Source organism: Pinus tabuliformis, chromosome 6 (assembly GCF_031772625.1).
Source record: "Pinus tabuliformis cultivar Carrire ecotype Pingquan chromosome 6, CPIR1, whole genome shotgun sequence".
Lineage (NCBI taxonomy): Eukaryota > Viridiplantae > Streptophyta > Pinopsida > Pinales > Pinaceae > Pinus > Pinus tabuliformis.
This window is the reverse complement of record NC_142292.1, coordinates 219,780,952-219,793,082: the sequence shown is the minus strand read 5'-3', so window position 1 is coordinate 219,793,082 and position 12,131 is coordinate 219,780,952.

The following is a 12,131-nucleotide window of genomic DNA, read 5'->3' as shown; positions in this document are numbered from 1 at the left end:
GAATTATGCAATCAATTGGAGGAAAATTCCTAAAAAATAGGGGTTAATTCTGTAGGAATTTCTCAAGGAAATAGGGGCTCAAGGAGACGAAAATATTCACTAAGTCTGGCTCAGAATTTCCCATTGAGAAAAGAGATAGATTATTCACTTGTAGGTTGTGCTCAGTGTGGGAAAGAAATTGTAATACATCTCTATTCATTTGATTAACGCAAAGAGGGTTGAGTGGCTTTTCCCAGTTGGGTTCCCCTAGAAAAAAATATTGTGCATGCTTGTTGTTTTTTATTGTACATCTAAGATTGTTGTTCTAATTTGTGAATTAAATTCCATATATCAGTAGAGTAAAATTGTGTCTCTTCATTCATATTAAAATTTCTTGAGAAATTGCAATTCTATCACCAAATTTCTACATGGTATCAGAGCGTGATTCACATTAGAACAGGAATTTTGAAGTTGTTTATCAGGAGGTTCAAATTTGTAGCATCATTGTAGAAATACGTCTTAAGAGTTGTGAAAATGACCTTCAACAGGCTGATATTAGACTATTTCTTGGAAGGAAACTCAAATTTCATTGCGTCGAAGGATGGCATGGAGGTGATGCTTAATGACAATATATTGCTAGAATATGTCAAGACAAATATTTCAAAACTAGGATCAGTTGATGCTTGGAACCTAGTTCAATGGAAGAAATATGTGTCCAAGCCAAAGAGAGTAATCTTGGAGGGAGTGTGAGACCATATTATCTCAAATTTCATTGAGAAATAAACTCCTTTCACAATGTGGAAGGCACTAACATAGCTTTCGAGAATAACAATGATCATAGAAAATTGGCCCTCAAATACAAACTTTGAAACATCAAGATGCAAAAGAATGATATTGTTCCATAATATCTCAGCAGATTTACAAAAGTTCTGGATGAGATTGGAGGGGTTAGTGTGAATGTTGTAGGAGATGAATTGGTGAGCCTAGCTCTTATAAGCCTTGCCAAAAGTTGGCATAACTACCAAGACTCGGTGAATGGGAGGGAGAAATTATTGAATTGGGAATGCTTGTGGTCCAATTTTGTACAAAAATATATCAGGTGGAAAACAAGAGATGGAACCTCATATAAGGGAGAGGATGAAGAAATATTTTCATTGATTGGAAAGGGAAAGAAGAAGGGAAGAAATCTCAAACCAAACCAGAATCCAGCCAAGCAGCCAAAGAGAACTACTTGTCCAAAATGAAATTGTTCAGTTGTCATGAATTCAGGCACTATGCTACAAAGTGTCCACACAAAATTTCTAGCAAGAAGAACTGAGAAGGAATAGTAGGTGAGACATTGGATTCATTTTTTGAGCTATATTTGACCTTTATTACATGCATGACTAGCATAGTGATGGGGAGTGTGTTGTACATAGACTCAAGTGCCTCATTCCACATGACAGGGTGTAGAGATTTTTTGAGTGACCTGGAGGAGAAACATCTCCAAATGCATATTGAGTTTGGGGATGACAGAAGCTATAGTGCTTTTGGGATTGGTACAATAACCTTTAATAGGTAGTCAAGATCTCCACTTTGCCTCAAAGATGTCATATTTTTTCTAGGCCTAAAGAAGAATTTCATCTTTGTATAAGTTTTGGAACATTGTGGTTATGATTTGATCTTCCGCACAAGGAAATCATTTATGAGACACATAGCCACTAGATAGGTGAAGAAGATCAAGGTTTGGGTGAGGAACCTGTAGAAGAGACAGAAAATAAGGTGAATACTCTCAAGATCAACAATGGAGGTGCATATATTTAGAATGACTTCAAGGAGTTTTGTGCAAAATAAGGCATTCAAGAGAGCTGACAACAACCCACAATGCACAACATAATGGGGTAGTTGAGAGAAAGATCCAAAGCATTACTGGGGTTGTGAGAGCTACGCTACATGATGAAGGTATACAACTCCATTTTTGGGAAGAGGCATGTAACACAATAGTCTACTTGCAGAACCAAAGTCCTCATCGAATTCTTGGTATGATTACACCACAGGAGGATATCTCGAGGAGAAATTCAGATGTGTCTCACTTCAGGATTTTTGAAGCCTCTATTTACTGCATTGTCTCCAAATATTCAAGAATAAGCTTGAGTCAACGTTAGACTTCAGATTTTTTGTGGGCTGCACTAAAACTATGCACAATTACAGTGTGTACTTACCTTCCCTCAGAATGGAAATTTTGCAAAGGGGTGAAAAATTTGATGAGGAGAAAGCAATGTGGTGTTCTCTTGATAATGAGCTTTAGATGCCACCATAAGAGGATCTATTAGCTCCAAAGCAAGAGCCTCAGGAAGTTGTGGAGTAGCCACAAAAAGAGGGGTAGAAAGTGGAGATATCCACTCAAGAAGAATTACCTAAGAAGGAAGAAAATGAACTAGAGAAGCTAATAGACTTGTGTAGGATACGAGGGACAATGTGGGAGCTCCTTCAAATTTGTGCAGGAAAAGTAGGTTACCTAAGAGGTACACTGGATACATGGCTCTAATGACTGAGCTTGTGGTGAGTAATCTGTCCTATTTTGAGAAAGCAATAGAGAAACCTATTTGGGTTGATGCAATGATTGAAGAATACAAATCCATCATGAAGAACATTATTTGGGAAGTGTTCCCAAGGCTGTTAGATAAATTAGTTGTGGGTTTCAGATGGATCTTCAACTTTAAGCATGTAACAAACAAAATCATAGAGAAGTATAAGGCCATATTTGTGACCAAAGTATTCTCTCAAGTTGACGGAATTGACTATGAGGAAACCTTTATTGTAGGAAGGTATTCATCCATTAGATCAATTCTTTCACTAGCTTCATAGATGGGGTGGAAGATTCAACAAATGGATGTAAAACCAACATTTCTCAATGGTGTTATTGAGGAGGAGGTGTACATTGAAAAACCAGAAGTTTTTAAGACATTTTATCAAGAGTCTCATGTGTGAAGACTCAAATGAGTGTTGTACAACTTCAAACAAGCACCCCATGCTTGATACACCAATATTGACAATTATCTCAATGGTTTTGGCTTCACCAAAAGCGAAGTAGATGAAAACCTCTATCATATTTTGGTAGAAGGTAAATTTCTTAACATTTGTTTATATGTTGATGATTTAATACTAACAGGAGATGAGTAGTTGATCAACTCTTGCACGGAGGAATTTTCAAGGGAATTTTAAATGAAGGACATGGGTCTTGTGCACTAGTTCCTTGGACTAGAAGTATGGCAATGTCATGGGGAATTGTTTGTGTCTCAAGGAAAGTATGCCAATGAGAGACTACAGAGTTTTCGCATGGAGAGTTGTAAACACATGGAGACACTTCTAGCAATGAATTGGAGGAAGGAGATTTCCACTTTAGGTGGAGAGGTGGATGCTACCATTCACTAGTAGTTAGTGGGTTCACTAATGTATGATGTGAACACATGACCAAATATGTGCTATGAAGTCAACCAACTAAGCCAAGCTATGGTTAGGAAAACTAAATGATATTGGAAGGAAGCTAAGCATGTTTTACAGTACCTCCGAGGCACTACCCAATATGGATTATGGTATAGACAAACAGAGGGAGTGAAGTTGTGTGGCTTCATAGATGCAGATTTGGCAAGGAGTCCATCCAATCGAAAGATTACATCAAGTGGAATTTTTAATGTTGTGTCCACAACAATTTTATAGTACAACAAGCAGCAAAGATATGTGGTGCTTAACTCGACAGAAGTAAAATGCATGGCTGCAAGTCAAGAAACATGTTTGAAAATCTCGATGAGAAAGATACCTGTGGGACTGTTTGGTGAGATGATGGATCCAACTGTGATCTATTGTCATAATCAGAGCTGCATTAAGCTCTATGAGAATCTATTATTTGGCGATTGATCCAAGCATACAAATATCTGGTATCATCGTTTATAGGACTGAGATCAGAGGTAGATAATGTTCCTATAATAAATTTCGGTAGAGGAATAAGATGCTGACATCTTGAAAAAGGCCTTGTCAAGAGGGAAGTTTGAATTGCACATGTGCAGGATAGGGGTGGTTGATAATCCCATTCTTGCTGAGAGAGAGTGTTGAGAAGTGCAACAAGAAAGACTCAGTTTGACTTTTCCGTACTCCAATTGATAAATTTCAAATTTCCACATCAGCAAACAACTTGGAAGTAGTTACCTTGTGTGAGATGGTTCTTATCACTTGGTTAAACCAATATATTCGAGTTGAGAGGTTGGATTTCAGTTAAGCATGCATGATTGCTAAATTTTAGTAATCCATTTTAGTTATATCTAGTTGTGTTTAGTTAAACTAGTTCTAACAGTTGGAGGAACTAGTGGAAGGTAAGTTGTGCAGTGGTGTAATAGTCGAACTTAGTGATTATTTAATTAACTGATCAATTAGCCTAAAATAAATAGTGCATGTGGAGAATTCAAGTTCCTAGCTATGGTAGATATTCCAAGGTAGTGTAACAAGTAGTTGTGAAGTAGTTTGAGTGCACATGTGTTGCATGCAACCATATGATCAAACCTTCGAAATTGTGCAATCAATTGGAGGAAAATTCCTAAAAAGAAGGTTATTTCTCTAGGAATTGTGTAAGGAAATAGGGGCTCAATTAGAGGCAGAAATTAACGAAGTTTGGGTTAGTGCTTCTCATTGAGAAGAGATATATGTTATTCTATTGCACGTTGTGCTCAATATGGGAAAGAAATTGTAATACATCTCTATTCATCTGATTAATGCAAAGATGTTTGAGGGGTTTTTCCCAATTGGGTTCCCCTAGAAAAAATTATTGCGCATGTGTGTTATTTTTTATTGCATGTGTGAGATTGTTGTTCTAAATTGTCAATCAACTTCCACAGATCAATAGAGTAGAATTGTGTCTCTTGATTTAGATTAAAATTTCTTGAGCAGTTGCAATTCTATCTCCATGTTTCTACATGGTATCAAAGTAGGATTCACATTAGAACAAGAATTTCGAAGTTTCTTCTCAGGATGTCCAAATTTGCAGATCCAATGTAGTAGGATCTCTTCAGAGTTGGGAAAATGACCTTCAACAAGCTGAGATTAGAATTTGCCTTGGAAGGCAGCGCAACTTTCACTGCATGGAAGGATCGCATGGAGGCATTGATTGATGACAAGGGATTGCTGGAATATGTCAAGACAAACATTGTAAACTAGGATCAACTGATGCCCAAAACCAAACTTAATGGAATAAAGATGTCGCCAAGATGAGGAGAATAATATTGGAGGGAGTGCAAGACCGAATTATCTCAAATCTCAGTGGGAAAGAAACTCATTTCGCAATGTGGAAGGCACTAATAGAGCTTTTCGAGAATAGTAATTATCATAGAAAACTAGCCCTTGAAGATAAACTTTGAAACATCAAGATGCAAAAAGAATGATACTATTATGCAGTTTTTACCCAAGTTGATGATGAGGTTGGAGGGGTTGGTGTGAATGTTGTAGAAGATGACCTGGTGAGCATAACTCTTATAGGCTTTCCCAAAATCTAGCATAACTACTAGGAATTGGTGAATGGGAATGAGAAATTACTGAATTGGGAATGCTTGTAGTCCAATTTGGTATAAGTAGAGGTCAGACATAATTCCATAGATGGAATTTCATCCAAGGAAGAGGATGAAGAATTTTTTTCATTGTTTGGAAAGGGAAAGAAGGGAAAAGGGAAGAAATCTCTAACCAAACCCAAATCCACCGTAGGAGATAAGAGAAAAGACTTGTCTAAAACAAAATGCTTCAATTATCATGAATTCATGCACTAGGCTACAAAGTGGCCACACAAAATTTCCAATAATAAGAACTCAGAAGGAGAAGTAGGTGAAGCATTGGCTTCACAATTTGAGCTAGACTTCACCCTTATAGCATGCATGTAAAGCGCAATGATGGGGAGTGTGTGGTACTTGGACTCAGGTGCCTCGTTCCACATGACATGGTGTAGAGAGTTTTTTAATGGTCTGGAGGAGAATGATCTCTAGATGCATATTCAACTTGGGGATGACTGAAGGTATAGTGCTACCGATATTGCTATAGTAAGCTTTAAGAGGGAGTTGAGATCTCCTCTTAGCCTGAAAGATGTCATGTTTTTTCTAGACCTAAAGAAGAATATCATCTCCGTAGCAGTTTTGGAAGACTGTGGTTATGATGTGATATTCAGCCAAGGGAAAGCATTCATGAGACACATAACCACTGGACATGTGAATCAGATCAGGGTTTAGGTGAAGAACCTATACAAGTTGGATATGGAAGATACTAAAGAAATACTAAAAAACTTTTGCATGGAGTGTTGTAAACCAAGATACTAAAGAGATGTCAACGAGATACTAAAGAGATTTCGTATGGAGAGTTGTAAACCCATGGAGACACCTCTAGCAACCATTTGGAGGAAGGAGGTTGCCACTTCAAGTGAAGAGGTGGATGCTACCATTTACCAGTAGTTAGTGGGTTCACTGATGTATCTTGCGAACACACGACCATATATGTTCTATGTAGTCAACCAGTTGAGCCAAGCTATGGTTAGGCCAACCAAGTTATATTGGAAGACAACAAGGCATGTTTTATGGTACTTTGAGTGCATAAGATTTGAATGCTTGTATCTAATTTTGAATTATAATTTGATGGTTGTAGAGGAAACTTACTCATTATATAAACAACCTATTATAGAAAAGTCTCTGAATAAAATTGAAAACTTATTCTATATTCAATGTTAAATATAAGCTAATTTTATACTAAAATTTATGTGATAACAAGGATGAGATTCCTAAAGAAACCAAACTCTCTCTTTCTTCATTAAAATTTCATTGAATCATTACTATCCCACACAACATGCTTGCTTAAACATTAGGTCTTACAAATTCCTAGGGGAATATGCATGCTTATGACAAGATTTCACAACTTGGACCAAAATCCTTAGGGTGTTCACACGTCACATGTTAGCTCCTTCACTCTATACCATTCGACCTTGATTATTTATCATCCATACTACCACTCTCTTGGCTTCTATACCTTGCTTCATCCATACCTTAAATTGGAGTTTCTCTTCAACAATCTCACCTTCGAACTCGATTTCTCAATAATATATTTGCATTTCATCCCAGCAGATAGCAACATATATTTGCTAATACGGGATTTCTCCCCATGTATGATTACGTAAATGTTTTCCTACCATATATGTATTCCACCATGCCCTTTATATTCCACCAGGGAAAGGAAATCACCGCACCTTTTGCAATCCATCTTGATAACAGAATCAAATGAAACTTCAACTTGTATGCAATGCAAAGAATGTTTCATCCCTTTTCCTTAGACCCTTGATAATCTCCTAGACTCCATGGTTAAATACAATTTATCCACTAGAACCACCACACCAACAATTATTCAGTTCTTGATCTCTTAACACCACACTTGTGATCTCTCTTCAGGCTCATCAGTACTTTGTTGATGTTCTCCTTCAATTTCTTTAAAAAAATCATGCTCTTCTCTTCCATGGCTGACACTCTCTCTATCACACCCACAGTTCTAATATAAATCCTTAGCCATCGGTTAAATTATTTATATAATGCCAACATCAATTTCATAGCCTAGACCTCAACCTGGTAAGCCAGAAAAAACTAAATTAACCGCAAGTACCTTATTGGCCTTAAAATCCAATAACCTCTAGTTATAAGTAGGTGGGTGGGACTGAACCATGATGATGGGATTCACCTTCTACAAAAATAATTGATATCATCATTATTGAGATTGAAATTCGAGGACTTCATCTTCTCCTTGGAGATTCAATCTACAGACATCTTGGTCATGATGTTGATTGATTTCACACATGAAATCAAACCTTTGACCGCAGGAAAATGATTTTCTATAGCGTGCATGCTTGGCGCAATAGGGAAAAATCAGGTTATATCACTAGCTTGACTAATAGAGGTCACTATATGCACACCCCGTTTGAACCTCATCAATGACCATGGTCTCCAAATCTATGAAAATAATTCTCAGTAGATGTTTATCAACTTTTGTCTCACACAATAAAATTGATGCAAAGGAAGAAGAGGAAAAACACACAATACAAAATTTTACTCATAAAACTTTCCCACATACATCCACAATTACTAAGCTATGACTCTTAACTCTTCTGGCCTCGTACATCTGACAATGTCCCAACTACGGGTATATATAACCCTAACTTACTAAATATGGAATCATATTATTTCTAACTAGACTTGACTCAACTATGGCTAGCTTATTCATGCAAAACTCACACTAAATTAGACTTTCCCAAATATAGAATGAACTCGAACTAACTCACATTGACTCTCCATGCATTGCATGCATACAAGATTAATTTACGATTTCGAACACTACCCCTTAATTATGACTATATGACTCAATATAATGCAAACATGACCCAACATGACCCAACTATGTCTACTAGGATTACAATAAAAATTGACTCAATCATCATTTCAACATGCTTGCTGGTCTAAGTCTCAGCTAGGCTTACAATGAATCAAAACTTTGACAATTTTGGATATTCTCTTTTGTTTCTACCAAATCCTATAACCTCAAAATTGTTTCAGCTTCCCCTTTATTTAAAACTTTTCTTTTTTGCTAAAAGTTCCATGCTTCACCTTTTTTTGTTGCAGTTTCTTCTGGAATTTGCTTGTTAACATTCTAAAATCACCTTAGGCTTCTTGAGCATGTTCTGACCACTTTCTTCTTCAATAATATTCTTGATTATGGACTGCTTCATTAGGTTCACTATAATTAATAGGTACTACTATTTTTTATCTGTAATCTTCACACTGAAGATCATCATTATGCTTACATGTAAAATTATAATCACTCTCTTTTTTCTCATTCACTATTTCATTTAATTATTTTATTCCATCTACTTCTTTAAGACTATCATCAATTTGTTCAATTGACTTCTCAATCCATTCTTCAATGAACTTCAAATATGCATCAAATTTATCAACAACTTTGTTTCCAACTTTCGCTCCCATGCTATTTTGAACAATTCCATATTAAAAAGAAATGTTAAAAACATCTTTATTATGCTTTACAGTAAGATCTTCCTTCTTTGCCTCTTCAACTTCATTAGGACTATCTTCTACTATTATACCATCATTGGATATTCTTAGGGAAACCTCTTGAATCATGTTATTCTCTTCTTGATCATCAGTTGCTACTAGATCATGCAATGCATCATGAGAATATCCAACCTTTACTTCATAACATGCTACTACAGTGGCAACTTCAACCTTAAATGCATCATCAAACTTGCCACTTTCAATATTTCCATGATCAATCCCTGTTTCAAAAAATATAAAAAAAAATCATTAACATAGTATTTATCCACCCTATGGTGGGATATTTGACAATACATGTTCTCATTAACAATTTCATCTTCACCATATTCATCAGCTACGGTTGGATTCACCAATTCACATCTCACTTTCTAGTCATCATCCACATGTGTTTCCTCACACTAGGATTCACCATCATCTTCAACACAATCTTCAACATCCATGTTACAAGGGAGTTCATGAGAATTTATATGCTCTTTCTTTGTTTCATACACAAAGGCTTCAACTTCTCCCTCTACAATCTTTGTTGTGTCTTCTTCATCCATATCTGTGTCTACATAATAGGTCTGACTTTTAGAGTCTTCATGACCATAATCTGAGTTTTAGTTGGATTCTCTATGATTTTTTGTCCTCCCAGAGTCTTCCTCATCTACTCTCAGACCCGTGACTAACTTCTCTATTGATTCTTCAATAGACTGTGACATAACTTGTTGCTTCATGTGAATTTCCTTTGAGCCAAATTCTACTTCCAGGATCTTCCACGCTTCCTTAAGAGATGTAGCCTTTTCTACCTTACACAAAATTTTCTCATCCAATTGCTATTTTATAAAATCTAGTACTAAAACATCGCATACTTCATCATATGGGTTATTAGACCCATACTCAATTAACTCTTTGCCTCAAAGAAAAGTTTCCATTCTCACAACCCAAAATTCAATTTTTTTACTAGTAAACATAGGAGACGGTAGCAGAGCCATGCTACACCAATCGAACTTGATTTCTTTTTCGTATTTTACTAGACTTATTGGTTCCTCAATTGCATCCCCAACCTCTCTAAATATTACAACAAACTGTGCCTCTTCTTTTTGATTTCTTCTTTTGATCTGCTTCAGTCATCCTTACTGACGCATGACTATTGTCTTTCTACTATATTATGATTTATTTCCTTATTGCATGAGGCTTCCTTTCATATCACCCCTGAAAATATGGTTTTTAATATGCACCCCCGTAAGGCACAACCTTCATTGTATTCACGTACATAGAGGGATTTTTAACCCAAAACATTGTCATACTTGACAAACCAGAAAAAAAATAAAAAATAAAAAAATAAAAATAAAATAAAAATAAAAATAAAATTGTAGATCAACAGACCTTTTACAAAGAACTAAATTCTCTTTTCATCAAAACTATTTTCTTTTTCTTCTAATTCTCTTATTTTAAAAATCACTTTCCAAAAAAAAATCTCCCACAAAAAATATATCTTTATGACCACAAAAACTTTCTTCCACTTTAAGAAAAAACCTCCTTTCAAAACCTTTATGATAAAACCCCTTTCAAAAACCTTTAAAAATAACACTGTTTTAATATCCTTTGATAAGCCTTCATAATCTTTTAAAAACCCTTTGAATGAGTTAAAGCTTTCATAAACTTTCATGACCTTTTATAACCCATAAACATTTTAACAAATCATTAAAAAAATAAAAATGCATCGAGTAATGCCTTTTTGAGCCAAGAGGCTCATTCTACAACCGAGCATGACATGTAACCCTATCCGTCCATCATCAAAATTGAAATTTTTCTCATGTTGGCCTAAATAAAAATTTTAGAAAATCTAAAATTAAATAAAATTAAATAACTCTACAAAACATTTAAATAATGTCAGTCCATAAAAAAAGTGCACATGAAGAAATTAGATCCCTCTCGACTCATGTTAGATCTATATTTAATATGGATCTATGTTGCTTGAAAACAAATGCGGACACCTTTCCTTTTGTCCTTCTTGAATAATACCCTCAAATAAATGAACTGACTTTGACTTTGCCCCTTTTAAGAAAAATGATCTCTGGTTGATTAAAGCGGGTTCATTGCTTAATGCCTGTGTTATAACGCGACCTTCGAAAAAAAATTCTCGTGTTAGATAACTAACGCATGTCTAGTTGTTGTGGGAAGTTTGTGACCTACAAAGTGACTCGCCTATAAGACATTCTGCATTATAATTTAGTGTAACACCCCCTCCCATCTCTACCAAAAGTAACCATGCCAACTGAGGTAAACATGAGGAGAGATGATACTACGATCAGATTCAACCTCCTATGTCACCTTAAGGAAGTGGAATCAACGAAACATCACATAAAATCATCCTACATCATCAACAATACCCTTAGGAGACAAGTTAGCCACTAAGACAACATGTCCCTAAGTCCCATTACTATCCTGTAGCTCCTAGGCCATAGTCACTTTGATGCTATGGGCAAGGGAGCGACCTCGGGATTTAAGCCACTTTTCTAGCCTAGAATCTTGGCCTCTGCCCAAAACTTGTTGTAACTTCTAGAATTCATTAAAAACATAATAACAATAATGATCAATAAAAAATCACCCTCAATACTAAGCTTTAGCATCCCCAACTGGGACTGAGATTCTGTCAAACACTTGGCATCAATGCAACCTACAGGTCTAGGATACAAGGAAAAGCATAAATGAATGACACAACTTATGAAACATAACTAAAAGGATCACCTCCTTGTCAATTGAACTACTACATCATCAGTTAGGTATTTCATCCATCCATTTAATAGTTACAAGTAAATATATGAAATAACTGTGACATAAAACAATCATTCAACAATGCTTATAACCAGCATAAAACCATATAAATATCAGAGATATGAAAACCATTAAATCCACATATAAATCAGTGAAAAGGTGAGAGAAATTAGCTTTTTTAATCATAGGAAAATCCAACCAGGTTCGGGACTTCCACGTCCCATCAGACTATAGACATCACTGAACCAAATCTCTCTTTGATCAAGACACCCCCGTGCCATA